Here is a 14617-nt window from a genome sequence, read left to right as displayed (position 1 = left end):
TGGGCCAGCAGCAAGGAGGAGGGCTGGCAAATTTGTGCTGCTGTGAAGGAAGGTCGGGAGGGACCGACCTGAGCCAGATCTCAGACCTTGGCTAATGGGTCAAAATATGAAAGGATTGGCTGAGCCTGGTTATCCCTGACTGAAGGGTAAGATGTGTACAGTTCAAACGCCCCTGAGGGAAACCAGAGATGATTTTTATTTGTAGGTACTCATGATTCTAGTGAGGGTAGGTTAGGTTTCTGACGGGCTGGGTAACTGCCTCTCACCGTCCTGCCCAACACTTTCCCGCGCGTCCTCCCGACCCGGGGGCCTGAGCCGCTCACCGCCCCCGCTCCCGTGGCCCCGCCCCTGCAGGGCCCCAGGCCCGCCCTCCTTCCTCGCGGGTGGGGCTCCGCGCGCCGGGCTCCCGGGCTGAGAGCCGAGCCCCCGCCTCGCCGCCGCAGCCCTGGAGTCCTCGCGCGCCTGCAGCCGGGAGCCGGCCGAACCCCCGCCCTCCGACCCACACGTGAGTCCAGCCCGGTCTCCGCCCGGGGCGGCTGCGCCGTGGGGATTGAGCCCCACGCTGTAGGACTGGAGTGAGGGGACCGAGGAGCGCTTTTCGGCTCCCCCCATTTACTTTGAAACCGAAAGCGCCGCGGCGGCAGGAGCCCCCCGCCGGGCTGCGGGGACCCGGGCCTGGCTGCCCGTCCCACTCGAGCCCGGCGAGTCCCCGACGGCCGCCGGGAGGGCGCGGGGGGTGGGCGGAAGGAGGCGACGGGGCCCGGACCCGGGGTCGCAGGAAGCCGGCGGAGCAGGTGGTCCTTGATGCGGGCGAGTGGGTGCGGCGTGGGGGGCACCTGGGTTCTGGGGCCCGGAGCGGGTTTTCTTAGCAGAGGAGGGGTGTGGCGAGGACGCAGACTGGGTGTCCCAAGCCGAGGAGCGGCTCCAGGGCGTGAGTGTGAACTGGAGGGGCCAGGTTCAGGTCGGGGTGCGCAGGCGGGGGAGGACCTTAAGGCGTGCCCCGCATACCCGCACTGCAAACCCCTGGCTCCCCCTCCATGCCCTTAGGTCCCCCCTCTTTCCACGTTTGCATGACTTTCCAGCCAAAGTATTCTAGAGTGAAACTTTAATGTTGGCATGAATGCAAACCTCCAAGAACTGTTCGATTGAGCGTGCTCATTTAGAACCACCCTCACCCCCAGCCAAGGGGAGCTCAGAGGGGTCTTGCAGGAAGCCAAGACTCACAGAGGTTGAAATGAGTTACCCAGGGACACACAGAGAATTGGTGGAAACCAGATTGCCTCTCCCTCGTTACTGCTCTGCAGGGTTTTGGCAGTTCTGAGAATTTTCAGTGAATACTGGGGCCACGCTGTTGCCACTAACACCACTGGGCGTCTCCTCCGACTCTCTCGGCTGGTTCTGCCCCCTCCTACAGAGTTTCCATATTTGGCTATTTCAGATATACTTTCATCAGAACTCAGTTACCTCGCTGTGGCAGGCAGGGTTGCTCTGGGCTCGCGGTGGGGCTGGTGAAATGAGGCGTGGCTCCCGCCCGGACTGCCCCCTGCGCACCCCACCTTCCGGAGCGCTGGGCTCTGACCCGAGTCCCTTGAGGACAGGCCTCTAGTAACCAATGGGATTAAGTAAATATTTATTGGACACAGGTGCTGGGTGAGAACTGTGGTCGGGTCAGTGGAATGCATTCCTCCTTTCAGAGATATTTGCATTTTAAAAGGAAGACACAAAATAAAAAGAAATTGGTTGAAGTGCTTCTGGAAGTAGAGCAGTTCTGGGGGTGTGTGAGATAATTTTAGGCAGGGAAAGGCTGGGCTAGAACCTCTCAAATCCAGAGTGCAGCTGCCTGCTCTGCTTTACACACAGACAGCTGAAGACAGGAGCGTTAGCACAGTTGATGGTTTGGGTGAAAACCTTATCATCTAAACACTCCCACCTCCAACCCTAATTTGAACTGGAGAGACAGAAATTGCTGTAGAAAAAATGAATGTGAGGTGGAAGCAGAAAATGTCTAGCTTTATCAAGGTGCTTTTGTTTTGTTTTTGTTCTTGCTTTGAACTCAGTGGAATGGGTTGGTGCTCAGACGCTGGAACCTCTTTCCCTGGGTCCTGGACATAGGCAGGAGAAAGGCTCCCATCTGAGCCAAACTCTGGAAGTCCTGCCAGAGGGGCGGTGATGGGGGTAGTGACTTTCTCAGGTCCTCGGGGCAGAGGTCTGTGGCTGGGGTAAGGAGAAAGACGGGCAGTGTTTCCATCAGTCCGCTAGCGTCACCTGAGTACCCACTGGCTGTGGGCGGCAGAGTAGTGGAAACAATATGGAAAGGAGATGGAGTCCCGTCCGCTGGAAGTACTAACTGTAGGGACTGAGATATTTCAGTGGAGATGCCTGCAGAGTGAGGGAGCTGGCTGCCTCTGAGTCAGTGCCATTAGGCCAGCCATGGGAAAGGCTTGTCAGCGTTTAGACAAACAGACCTCCTGTGATTATCTCAGCTTTACTGGAGAGGACCCTGAGGAAAAACGAATAGTGCCTTGTTTATAAAGCTCTTTCCTTTTCAAAGCATTTTGTCATTGCTCTTCTCATTTTGTTCTCCACGATACCCTTGTGATTGAAGCCAAAGCAGGATTATTCTCCACATGGCCCAGTTGGTGTGGGTGAAGCACTGAGAAGTGAAATAACCCTTTGGGCTCCACTGCTGGGCCAGGCCTGGGTCTCCAAGGACTCCGGTTCCTCTGCTCCAGGCCCTTCACCCTGGTTTCTCAGAGAGCTACATCTGCTCAGCTTCCCCTCAAGAAGGGTTAACAAGGGGACCCAGACTCTAATAATGCATGTATGGTCTGTTCCCAGCAATGCAGAGCAAGTTCTCCTCCAGACTCTGACCTGGCCACGGCATGAACAGACACCCACTCTGTTAGTTCTACTTCGGTTAGTGAACTCAGGGCGAGACCTGTGTCTGGTCTTGTTTGTATTCTGGCATCTGGCACAGAGGAGGCCTAAACAAATGTTGGCCTTGAATTCATTTGAGCCGTGTCTCCCTTGGGCTCTGAGCTGCCAGGGCCTGATGGCTGGGGAACGTGTGCTGAGTGAGGCTCTGGAGAGACAGGTTGAGCTGCCAGCAGGAGTTGCTTAAACCCCCGAAGTCAGAATAGCACCGTCCAGTTGAGAGATAGTCTGTCTCCCTGAGAGAAGGGAGAGACGGGTGCTCTTCCTTCCACTTTACCTGGCTGCAAGCCAGACCTCAGAAGTGACTGGAAGGATCTCACAGCACGTAGGGACCGGCCAGGACTGCAGCCCAAGTCTTCAGGCTCCAATCCGTGTGCTCTTCTCATAGTTTTTTAGCTAGAGGAAGCCAGGATTCTGGGCAGGAGGGCGAGGGAACCAGAAAGCCATGCATAAAGGCTGCCTGACACCTCTGTCACTGATCCGGGGTCTCTAAAAAGAGCTAACAGACCAGGGGAAGGGGATCAGTGGCCGACTCTGCCTCTGAACAGCTCTTCCTGTCCAGCTGGTGGCTTTTTCTGACGTTCATCTGGGGCAGGAGCTATCACCCCAGCAGAGTGTAGTAGGTGGATGGGTCTGTGTGTGTGTGTGTGTGTGTGTGTGTGTGTGTGTGTGTGTGTGTGTCAGGGTTAGAGGGGAGCAAGCTGCAGGGCAGAAGTCATCCCCAGGGCTGTCGAGGCCACGGTTGGGCCCCAGTGAGTTTGTTGCTTTACCCAGAGCAAAGCTTTTCGGAGGATCACACAGAGGTTTTTTCCCCTAGAGTCCCCGGTAGGCCCTGTCTTGTGAGGAAGTGGGCTGGAGGGCCAGGGGAAAATAAAAGTGAAAATACTTAGTGGTCCTCATAGAAAAATTCAAAGTCCATTTGCAGTGACAGTGATGAGCACTTTCAGCATTTTGTTACCTGGAGGCAAGCGGTGGTACAGGCTTAGACGGCGCTGTAGCAAGAGCAGTGTGCACCCAAGTGTCCGCGCAGGTTCTGTGGCCCTGGGGTGACTGATGGAGCCCAGTGAGCGGCCCTCCCCGGGGGTGGGGAGATAGGTGCTTGTGGGAGGAGGTACCCACCTCTCTTCCGGCAGATCCTCATGTCTCGTTTCTTTTTTTCTTTTTTAAGAATGTATTTTTAATTCCTCTAGCGTCTTGATTAAATTACCATCTTTTTTTTTTTTTTTAGATGTTGGGGGTAGGAGTTTATTAATTTTATTTATTTATTTTGGCTGTGTTGGGTCTTCGTTTCTGTGCGAGGGCTTTCTCCAGTTGCGGCGAGCGGGGGCCACTCTTCAGTGCGGTGCGCGGGCCTCTCACTATCACGGCCTCTCTTGTTGCGGAGCACAGGCTCCAGACGCACAGGCTCAGTAGTTGTGGCTCACGGGCCCAGTTGCTCCGCGGCATGTGGGATCTTCCCAGACCAGGGCTCGAACCCGTGTCCCCTGCGTTAGCAGGCAGACTCTCAACCACCGCGCCACCAGGGAAGCCCCATGCCTCGTTTCTTGACACACATTCCATCAGCTTCCCTCCTTGCCAGTTCAGAACATCCCTGGAATTTCCCCGATAGCTTTTTTTTCTCTCAAGGAAAAGGTGCTCTCCTGACCAACGGGAGGGCACCTACTCCACCTACACCCCTGATGCAGCTCTCTCCTCCCTCGGAGATGGAGGTGGAGACGATTCCCTTCCTAACTCCCTGGCCACTGACTCCTTCCCCTCCACCACATGCTCAGTCTCTTAAACAAGAAGACCCCACATTTCCTCTCCCTTTCACTGACCAGCTCCTAGAAAGAGCAGCCAGCACTTGCCCTCGCACTTGGTGCTCTCTTCCTCACTCGGCACCGTGCACCTGCCCTGCTGCTTACATTGCCCTTTGCAAGGCTTCCAGGGCTTGGTAATCCTCAGTCGCCAGGCTGCCCTGCAGCTGTTGCTCAGCTCCTTGGAGGGGGCCACACCGTCCCCACTGACGTTTCCTTCCTTGACCTTGAGCTTCTCGTCCTCCTCCTGCCCTATAAGTGCCAGAATGGGGCCAACACTGTGTCCTCGGGCTGGCTTGCCATTCCTACGCTCCTCTCCCTGGAACCCTCCTGTGCACCCGAGGTTAACCAGCGCTCTTAAGGAAAGGCTGATCAAGTCTCCACCTCTCACCCAGCTCTCTTCTTGGCCAGTTTGATTTGTGATGGATACACAAAATCCTCACCGTGATGTTTCAGGGGCCCCTTAGATACTTTTCCCAAGCTGCCTCTTCCTCCACGTTCTCCCTAACCCTTGCAGAGGTCATTGCTGTCCCTTAGCCACCTCTGTCCTGTCTCTCCCCAGCCGATCCTGATCTACTGTCTATTCCCACGGCTGCTACCTGAGTTCCCGTCCGCCCCCCCCACTTTTTCCTGTACTACCTGAACTGTCCATTCACTCGCTTTCCTTCCCTTCTGTTTTCTCTTCCACACTGTTGCAGAGGGGACTCCTTAATGCATAGTCTAATCAAGACCTACTACTTCCACTAATGGCGTAGTAGGAATAGTATGGATTTCAGAATCTGGCAAGCTTGGGTTCAAATCTGGATTTATGGCTTGCTGGTTGTAGTTGTATGATTTGGGCAAGTCGCCCAACTTCCATGAGCTTCTGTATTCCCACCAGTAAACAGAGATAGTAATGTCACCCACTTGGGGTTGCTGGAAGGATTAAATAAGGCAAAATATACACAGAGCCTAGTGTATGGCGGGTTCAATAAAGCTGGTTTTCTTCTTCCGCGTGTTTGACAGCATAGGGAGTTGTGGTGTCTCTGGGGAGGTGGAAAATATGTGTCTAGCCTAAAGGCATTCAAATTTAAATTAAAAACAGACAAGCGCAAGAACTGCCACATATCAGGGTAGACCATCATTTAAACTAGCCTATTGCTGTGGCTTTGCAATCTCTAGACCAGGCCAACCTCAGGGGCCAGAGTCGGTGAACTGGGATGGTGCAGGGCATGGTGGGGATAAGTTGGGCCGAGCCCTTGGCAGGCAGAGGGCAGAGAAAGGGACTGGCAGCATGAGATAAAGGAGGCCCAGCCCCAGGGGGTGGGTTTCAGGGGCAGGTTTCCAGTCGTTTAGAAGGACTTGTGGGCAGAGCAGTGCAGCTTTGGAGGAATCATAGTGCTGGGCGGGGAGGGAACACAGGGACCCCACAGAAGAAGTAAAATGGATTTAGGAAGCAAAATACAGGCACTGGCTTGGTCACCAGGAGCAGAGCCATTACTTCAGCGGGATCCAGCTGTGAAGTCAGAACAGAATGAGGAGTGAGGTTGACTTGGGGCAAAGCTGCCAGCCAGAGCCCTCTCTGTGCTCCCTTCCTAAGGGGGATGGCTTGGAACAGCCAGGCTATGTTCTGAGCCTCCGTTAGAGGAGTCCTTGATGCTGGAGGATGGAGGCAGGGGGTGGGGTTAAGCTGAGCAGGTCACAGAAGTCCCTCATCTGTCTTCAGGATGTTGGAATTCTGAGGAAGAGGCTGGGCAGATATCTGTGGTACAACCTAGGAAAATTTCCCATGCTTCCCTGGGTTCAAGGCAAACTAATGTAGTATGAAGTGAAAGCTTGAGTGTTAAGTAGATGCAGAATAAATAAAAGAAGTGATTAAGCAACTGGATGGGATTATTCCAGGAAGCCCTCCTGAGGAGTGAGGAAGGTGGACAGACGGGAGGGAGAGGAGGGAATGTTGAACCATGGGCAAAGGCATTTCTGAGGGATAAAGGAAGGAATGAATAGTTGTTCTTAATGTATGGGAAGTAGATTATTCTAGAGCAGATTGATGTTGAGGTGGCTTATATGAAAAAAACCTAATAATTTGGGATGTTGCTTGAACCTCTCCATAGCACTCCCATAGACTTCCTCAAAAATGCCCGGTGCCATGTATTTGCTTTGGACGGGCAGACACTAAATTCTTTCAATCTTTCCGTGATGCTTACAATTCCATATATATGACTTCAGTGGTTCACTGACACTAGGTCTTTCTAACAAGTGTGACTTCTGTAACCCCTGTCTCTTCCACCTCATAACTGTAATGCTGAATTTTCTCAGTGTCAGCTCTTTTTAGGCCATGTTGAACAGTGGCCGGGCCTCCTACACCTGACTTATCTATTCCTAACTTTCTTCACATAGTTTCTCCTTCCTGGAACGCCTCCTGTTTTAATCTACTAATCCATGCCCCTCTCACTCTTTTCAAAGAAAACTCAAAATTTGTTTCTCGTTAGGAAGGCTGGTCTCCAAGACCATGCCCAGGTTCAGTGATTTGCTAGGAGGACTCACGGGATTCAGCATATAGTCATAGAGCTAAGATTTATCACGGTGAAAGGATACAAAGCAAAATCAGCAAAGGGAAAAGGCACATGGGACAAAGTCCAAAGGAAACCAGGCACCAGCTTCCAAGTGTCCTCCCCCAGTGAATTCACATAGGATGTGCGTAATTCGTCCAGCACTGAACTGTGACGACACGTGTGAAATGTTGTCTATCGGGGAAGCTCATTAGAGACTCAGTGCCGAGTATTTTTATTGAGGACTGGTCATGTAGGCACCCTCTGCCTAGCATACAACCAAAATCTCAGACTTCCAGAAAAAAACAAAACAGATGTTCAGCCTAAATCACATTGTTTGCACAGTTCAGGTACAACGAGCAGCTCAGGGTGGTGAGAGCCCACCCCAAATCCACCTTTCCAGACATCAGCCAAGGCCCATCCTTGTAAGCAGACCTTTCTAGGGGTAGCAGGTGCAGGCCTGCTATATTAACCCTTTTCTGCACAGCTTCCCTGCATAATCCCACCTCAGTGCCTAACTATCGTTATGCTATAGAGAGAACCACCCTAGATAAGGGGCCAGAAGACCTGGGTTCCAGCCCAACATGGCCACCTACTGCTGGGTGACACTTTGGATCCCTCAAACTCTATTTTCCTCATTTGGAAAAGGAGAGTTGTAATTCTTGTTTGTAGACTTCAAGGGTGACTGTGACGGTCAAGTGAGATGGCGGAGTGGGTGTCCATGCCCCTTGGTTGATCACCTACTGGGTCTAGGGCCACGCGTGAGCGTGGGGGGTACGGAGGGAAGCGTGGTGAAGTGGCTTTGATAGGAGACAAGCCCGAGGTTGAATCCCAACCAAGCAATTGCCAGCTACGTCACCTTGAGCACGCTCTTCAATCTCCCTGAGCTTCAGGACCCGATCTGTAAAATATGAACATGAGTAATGAAACTAGTACCCATCCCTCATTGGGTTGCTGTGCCGAGTGAGTGGAACAACCCATAGAAAGCGTCTAGCCACAGTATCTAGCACACTGTAGGCACCCGAAGTGGCAGCTATTCATTTACTCAGATATTTGAGTGGTTGCTCTGTGCCAGCACGTTGAAAAAGACACAGTCCCAGCCCAGCTGTCTATTTGCTCATGCAGACTAATACTGAACAGATAATTACATTAAAAATGAGTGTAATCATACGTGCTATGAAGGAGAAGTACAGAGTGATAATAGGGCGTGTACTGAGGAAGAAGAGGCTGATTAGCTGAATAGTGATGCTTAAGCTGGGCTTGGACGAGCTTAGTTCCGTGAGAAGTGGGGGGAGGGAGGAGAGGATGTTTCCAGCAGAGACAACAGCTTGAGCAAAGGGAGACCAGCCTTAGGGCGAAGGCTGGAAGGAAGGAAGGTTCTCCTCTCTTGTGAGGAATGGCAAAAAGGCCAGAGAGGCTGGAGAATAAGGGGTGGGGAGGGAGATAACCTGGAGAAGTGGGTGGGACCTTGGTAGCTCAGTTAAGGGTTTGGAACTGTGAGAGTAATGGGAGGCTGTGGAAAATCTGTGTGAGTGAGAACACTTTGGCTTTTTCAGAGGCTAATCAGCCTGCTGTGTGAGGGATGCTTTGGGGGAGTGAGTGGGTGAAGAGAGACCAGCCACAGGAGGGGACGTGAGGGGAGACCAGCCACAGGAGGGGACGTGAGGGGAGACCAGCCACAGGAGGGGAGGGGAGGGAGGCCAGCTATAGGAGGGGAGACGAGTAATAGGAGGCTGGTGCAGAGGCCCAGGGGAGAGGGAATGTGGCTTGAATCGGGGGTTGGTTGTGAGGGAGGAGAGAGGGCACTACCAGCAATGATACCAGTTGTCTGGTGACAACAGCAAGATAAAAAGTGGCCCTTCACCGAGAGGGAGCAATGGAGAGAGGAAAAGTTGTTCCCATTTTGGGTGTGGTGGCTTTGGAGTGCCTGTGAGACATTGAAAAGGAAACACTAGGAATGCAGTAACATATGTGGGTCAAGACGCAGTGGAGAGAGACATTGGGGGTCGTTAGTTCGTACGTGGTCTTTGATGCTGGGACAGTGTGGTTTCAGGGAAGCTAAAGGGGAAAAAATATTTTAAAGTGTGTGTTTGGGTTCGGGATGGGGGTCGGGGTCCCTAACATCAGACGTTGCTGGGAAGCCACTTAAGATGAAGATGGAAAATTGACCATTGGCTTAGGTGACCCAGGAGTCCCTGGGTCCTGGGTGAGGGCAGTTTGGGGGGCTTGGTGGGGTGTGAGCCAGGCCGGAGTGGGCTGAGCGTTGGATTGAAGAGAGGCCGGTGGAGATAGTCACTCCGCTGTATGAGGGGGAGGATGAGTCAGGAGCTTTGGCTGTAAGAGGAAGCAGAGCTCGAACTTTAGAGAAATATGAGAGTGAAAATTTGGGGGGTTGCTTGCATCTCAGGAGAGATTCGTGACTGTGTGAGTGCTGATGGAAGGAGCCAGCTGAAAGGGGGAGGCTGACGGAAAAGCAGCCTCTTCCTATCAGAACACCCCTGAGGAGGCAGGAGGCTGGGACAGGTGGAGAGCTTGGCCTGGTGCAGAGGCCACCTCTGCGGGGGCCGCCGGGTGGGGCGGAGGAAGGTCAGAGCAGGGCCCCCTGCACAGGGGGCCGGATGTGCAGTCCTGGTGGCAGGAAGTGGAGGTGTCTCCGGTCTGAAAACTTCTATTTTCTGTGCAGTAGGAAGTGAGGTTTCCCGGGGAGACGGGGAGTGTGGTCACGGTCTGCGCAGAAGAGAACGGCGTGAAACAGTTGTTGAAAACAAGAGAGTGAGCTGAAAGGGAAACTGGCCCAGAACTCTGTTACCTGATGAAGTCTCGGGAAAAGGAATCCAGCGAATGTGATTTTAGATCTCTAGCACCTTGTGAGGCACCTCGCTGAGGGCCCCGTACCTGTTTTTTGAATAAAAAGTCCTTCTCAAGAATGAGGGGCTCAAGATCTATATTTTCTTTCTAATCCGACAAATACTTTGTGCTGCTCTGTCCCTTTGGTCTTTCCCCACATCTCGCCATGTTGATATTGTCTAGGATTTTAGTTCTATGATAATTATAGATTTAGTTCTATGATATTCTTTTTTATTGTCCTTAGTCCTTTAGACAATTGTTTAATGATTTTCATTTTCCATATCTCTTATCACATCTTCTTAGATTGAATTATTTGAACACTTCTTCCATGATTGTTTTCTAAGTAGAAGTTTTTGTGGCAAAAGAAGAAAAAAGTCCTTCGCAGCATTTTCCCTCTTTCGCAGGTACCTGGCTACCCACTGGGACACCTCATCCAGGGGCTAGTTCACACTGGTGGCAGTAAGGAGCACTGTTCAGGCTCCACTCTTCCAGCCCCGGATAGCTAGACCTTCCCCCTCCTTACACGGACTACCCCCCTCCCCCCCAAGTCAGCTATCATTAGCCAGCTTTGCCTTCTCTAGCTGTGACCAGTAGAATTTCAGGACTCAGAATCGGTTGAGATGAAGTGTTAGGCCCTGGGAAGCATGCTCCGTGGGAGAGAGCCTGTCCTGCTTTCTGCAGAAACTGTAAGGCTGCTGTTCAGTCTTCCCATGAGTACTTACTGAGTGCCTATCATATGCCCAGTTCTAAGTACTGCTACCTCAGGAAACAGAAGAAACATTCTTGCCCTCATGGAGCTTATATTCTGGCAGGAAGATAGTAAAGAAGCAAGCATATACCAAGCTACATGGTAATAAGCGCTTTGGAGAAAAATGCAGCAGGTGATGACGGGGCTGCCGGGGATGTTGCTATTCCACGTGGGTCGGTGAAGCCCTCACTTGTGAGGTAACACCTGAGCAGGTACCGGAAGTGAGGAATAAGCTATTCAGGTGTCAGGCAGAAGAGCATTCCAGGCAGGGTGGCAGCAAGCAGAAGGCTCTTCTACTAGTCAAGAAGAAGCGAGGCTGGTGTCACTGGAGTGTGTGAACAGAGGAAAGCGCTGGGAAATGGGGACGGAGAATGGAGGCCAGATCACAGGAGTCTGAGGACACTGGCTTTTACCCTGAGTGAGATGGGGCCCTTGGAGCAGACGAGTGACATATCTGACTTCTGTTTTTAAAAGGATCCGTCTGACTGCTGGGTTGTGAATAGACTGTAAAGGGACAGGGGCAGAGGAGGAGACCAGCTAGGAGACGAGGGCTTTATCCAGTGGGGAGGTGACAGTGGCTTAGACTGGGATGGTTATGCTGACAGTAGAGAGAAGTAGGTAGATATGCTTGGAGGAAGAGCCAATAGGATTTGGTGTTGCGGGATGGAGAGTGAGAGGTGCCAAGGATGACTCCAGAATTCTTGGTCCAAGCAACAGGGTGACTGGCGGTACTGGTTTACTGAGGTGGGGGAAGGCAGTAGGAGGAGCAGGCTGGGTGGGGCTGGATGTCTTACGTTTGATATGCTCAGTGAACAAACATGGAGCTATGGACTAGGCAGTGGGGATGACTCGAGTTCAGGATGGGGGTCCAGGCTGCAGATAGGAACCAGGGCATTGTCAGCCTTAGATGGCATCCAAGGCAGGAGCCGAGATGGGCTCACCAAGAGCACAAGTGTAGATGGAAGAGAGAAGAGGTCCAGCACCAGCCTAGGTGCCCGAGAGGTGGGGCAGTGAGGAGTGGCCAGCAAGGAGAAAGTGACCCGGAAGCCGGCACGGTGGTCTAGCTCCGCACGTCTCACCCTGTAACGGGCTGCAGAGTCGAACCTGAGAACTTATTAAAAAAGCAGACTTCTAGCTACTGCTGAGAGATCCTGATTCTGAAACATACTAATTAGGCCACGCTAAACTATTGTAACAAATAGTACCCCAAAGCAGAGGTCTGTTTCTCTGGGGTATGGTGTCCAAGCCAGCATTTTTATCATGTTCCAGGGCACGTTCTTAGCAGAGCGTCCAGGGACCCAGCCACTCCGGAAACTGTTGCTGAGCTTTGTGCCTAGACATGCTCCCCACTGGACTGAAAACATCTTGGGAATAGGAACTTGGGGTCCTGTCCCACTGTACCCCTTCCCACAATAGAATGAGGTTCAGACCTCTGCATGCAGCAGGCACTGAATAAATGCTGGCCAGGAGTGAAGAATGGACAAGCATGAGTATTAAGCACTTATTTTTGTGCCAGACACTGTGTGCTGGTAATTTACGCAGATTAATATGTTTAATATTAACTGAGCCTTAGAGGCAGGTGCTATTATTGTCCTATTTTCCAGATGAAGAAAGGTGACACAGGTAAGTGAATGGCAGAAAAGATTGAACCCCAGTGGTGTGGTTCCAGAGCTGGTCTCTAACCAGCAGTCTATACTGCCTCTCATCAAGACCTCCCTTTTGGTACCAGTTGGGTTGTGGTACCTTTTCTTCTGGACATGACACAGAGTAAAGAGTACTGGATTTGTAGTCAGAAAGCCTAGATTCAAGTTCCTGCTCCATCACATTAGCTGTGTAATTTGGGGCATAGGTACTTCACAACTTGGGGCCTCAAGTACTTCATCAGAAATATGACCATGATATTCCTATGGGGTTAGTGTGAGGACTGGGCGTGATGTTGTATGTGAAAGTACAAATTGTAGAGCACTAGTACATATATTATTAACTTGAAAAAAACAAACTGTAGAACCCCTACAATTACCCAAAAGAGCTGCCAGAGGGGTGTAGATTGTAGGCAACCCAACAGGCCTTGCTTAACCAGACAGGTTCTCTGTACAATCCTTTATTTATTGATTTGGTTTTTCTTGAGATTTGGTTTGATAAGTTTCACTGTTTTTAAAAAAACTGTGAGGGGCTTCCCTGGTGGCGCAGCGGTTGAGAGTCCGTCTGCCGATGCAGGGGACGCGGGTTCGTGCCCCGGTCCGGGAGGATCCCACATGCCGCGGAGCGGCTGGGCCCGTGAGCCGTGGCCGCTGAGCCTGCGCGTCCGGAGCCTGTGCTCCGCAACGGGAGAGGCCACAACCGTGAGATGCCCGCGTACCGCAAAAAAACAAAAAACAAAAAAACAAAACAAAAACAAACAAAAAAAAACTGTGAAACTTCTGGCTAGCTGATCCCTTAAGCCCTTCCACAGCTGACTGGCTCAGTTGTTGGGGGAAACCACTCCTCAGATTCTGTCTGCTTCTCTTGGGTGCCCTTCCTGGACTCCCCACCTGCTTGCCCTCTTCTGTCGTCCTGATCAAGCCCATCAGTCCCAATAGCCCGACGTCAGCCGTCGAACTGAGGGGACTCTAGGCTGCCTGCCCATGTGTGGGCTGGCCGTCTGGGGTGTGCCTGGGGTAACGGACCTTGGGAAGCTTCTCCCCCCAGGTCTGGGGGTGAGAGGGCCGCCTTCGGTCCCATGTGCTTCCTCCCCAGGCCTGGGCCAGAGCTGGCCTCGCCGCTGGTCAGGAGGGGATTGCCCATCTGCCTTTACCAGGACATCGACTCATGCCCCACCCACAGAGTCTTCCAGAGCTCTGGGGGCCGTTGGCAGTTGACAGTACTTCACACATCTGTGGTCAGCTTTGGAGATATGAACCTAACGCAATGGGAGGTGTGTGTGAGCCTTGTGGGAAGATGAGGCACAGCTCCAACGATGTTGGCCTTTGGTAGCTAAAAGTCACCAAAAGGTCAAGCCAAGGTTTCTGGATCCTCCTTAGCACGTCTGTTCTGTATCCTGCCTAGGGTGGTCTCCGGTCTCTCCCCTTTCCTTAGAGCACCCTGAGGCCATGGAGGGTGGGGCCTGGCTCAGTCCCTGCTTAAAAATGCTTCTGAGTGCCAAGCTAAATCTGAACTGTTGTCCGTTGGCTGTGTATCCCAGGTCCCATGTCACTCCGCTTGGAGGGTCTCTAGAATCTCCATCACTTTCTGAGAGCCTCTTTGTGGGAGGAAAAGGCCCATCAGGAAGGGAGACGGGAGGGAGAACGGAGTCTGAGATGGTAGCCCCATGCCCCGATGAAGCAGGGATGCTCACTCACACTGGGAAGTGTGGTCTGGCTGAGGGTGAGGGAGCCTTTCAAATGAGGGGGGTGGGAGCTGTGGCAAGAGAGCTGACCCAGCCTCAGGGGAGCCCTGTGGGGGGAGCCTCCTGGAGGCGTGGTCTGGGCATCGGGAGAACCAAAAGGTACATGTCCCCATGGGGAGGTTTTTTTTTTTTTTTATCGTTATTTAAATTTACTCTGGAGATATATATTGTGGTTAGGAAAAAGGCAAAAGGGCATAAAATTGGAAAGGAACAGACATTTTCATTATTAACAGGTGATTGCATAGTTGGTAAATTTTTTTTAACATCTTTATTGGAGTATAATTGCTTTACAATGGTGTGTTAGTTTCTGCTTTATAACAAAGTGAATCAGTTATACATATACATATGTTCCCATATCTCTTCCCTCTTGCGTCTC

The 14617-nt window shown here is 52.1% G+C and overlaps 1 protein-coding gene across 2 annotated transcripts in view; it reads left to right on the top strand.

Annotated features, from left to right (window-relative positions):
* The first annotated feature begins 420 nt into the window (after positions 1–420).
* TRAF5 (TNF receptor associated factor 5) overlaps positions 421–14617 on the top strand; it is a 56228-nt gene continuing 42031 nt past the window's right edge. The window contains exon 1 of one of the 2 annotated variants that reach the window (XM_007115704.4): positions 421–505. The gene's annotated coding sequence lies outside the window, so the exon portion shown is untranslated. The remainder of the gene's footprint in view (positions 506–14617) is intronic. The other variant, XM_007115702.4, reaches the window with a different exon arrangement.

Source organism: Physeter macrocephalus, chromosome 4 (assembly GCF_002837175.3).
Source record: "Physeter macrocephalus isolate SW-GA chromosome 4, ASM283717v5, whole genome shotgun sequence".
Lineage (NCBI taxonomy): Eukaryota > Metazoa > Chordata > Mammalia > Artiodactyla > Physeteridae > Physeter > Physeter macrocephalus.
This window is presented reverse-complemented; position numbering and strand designations above follow the sequence as displayed.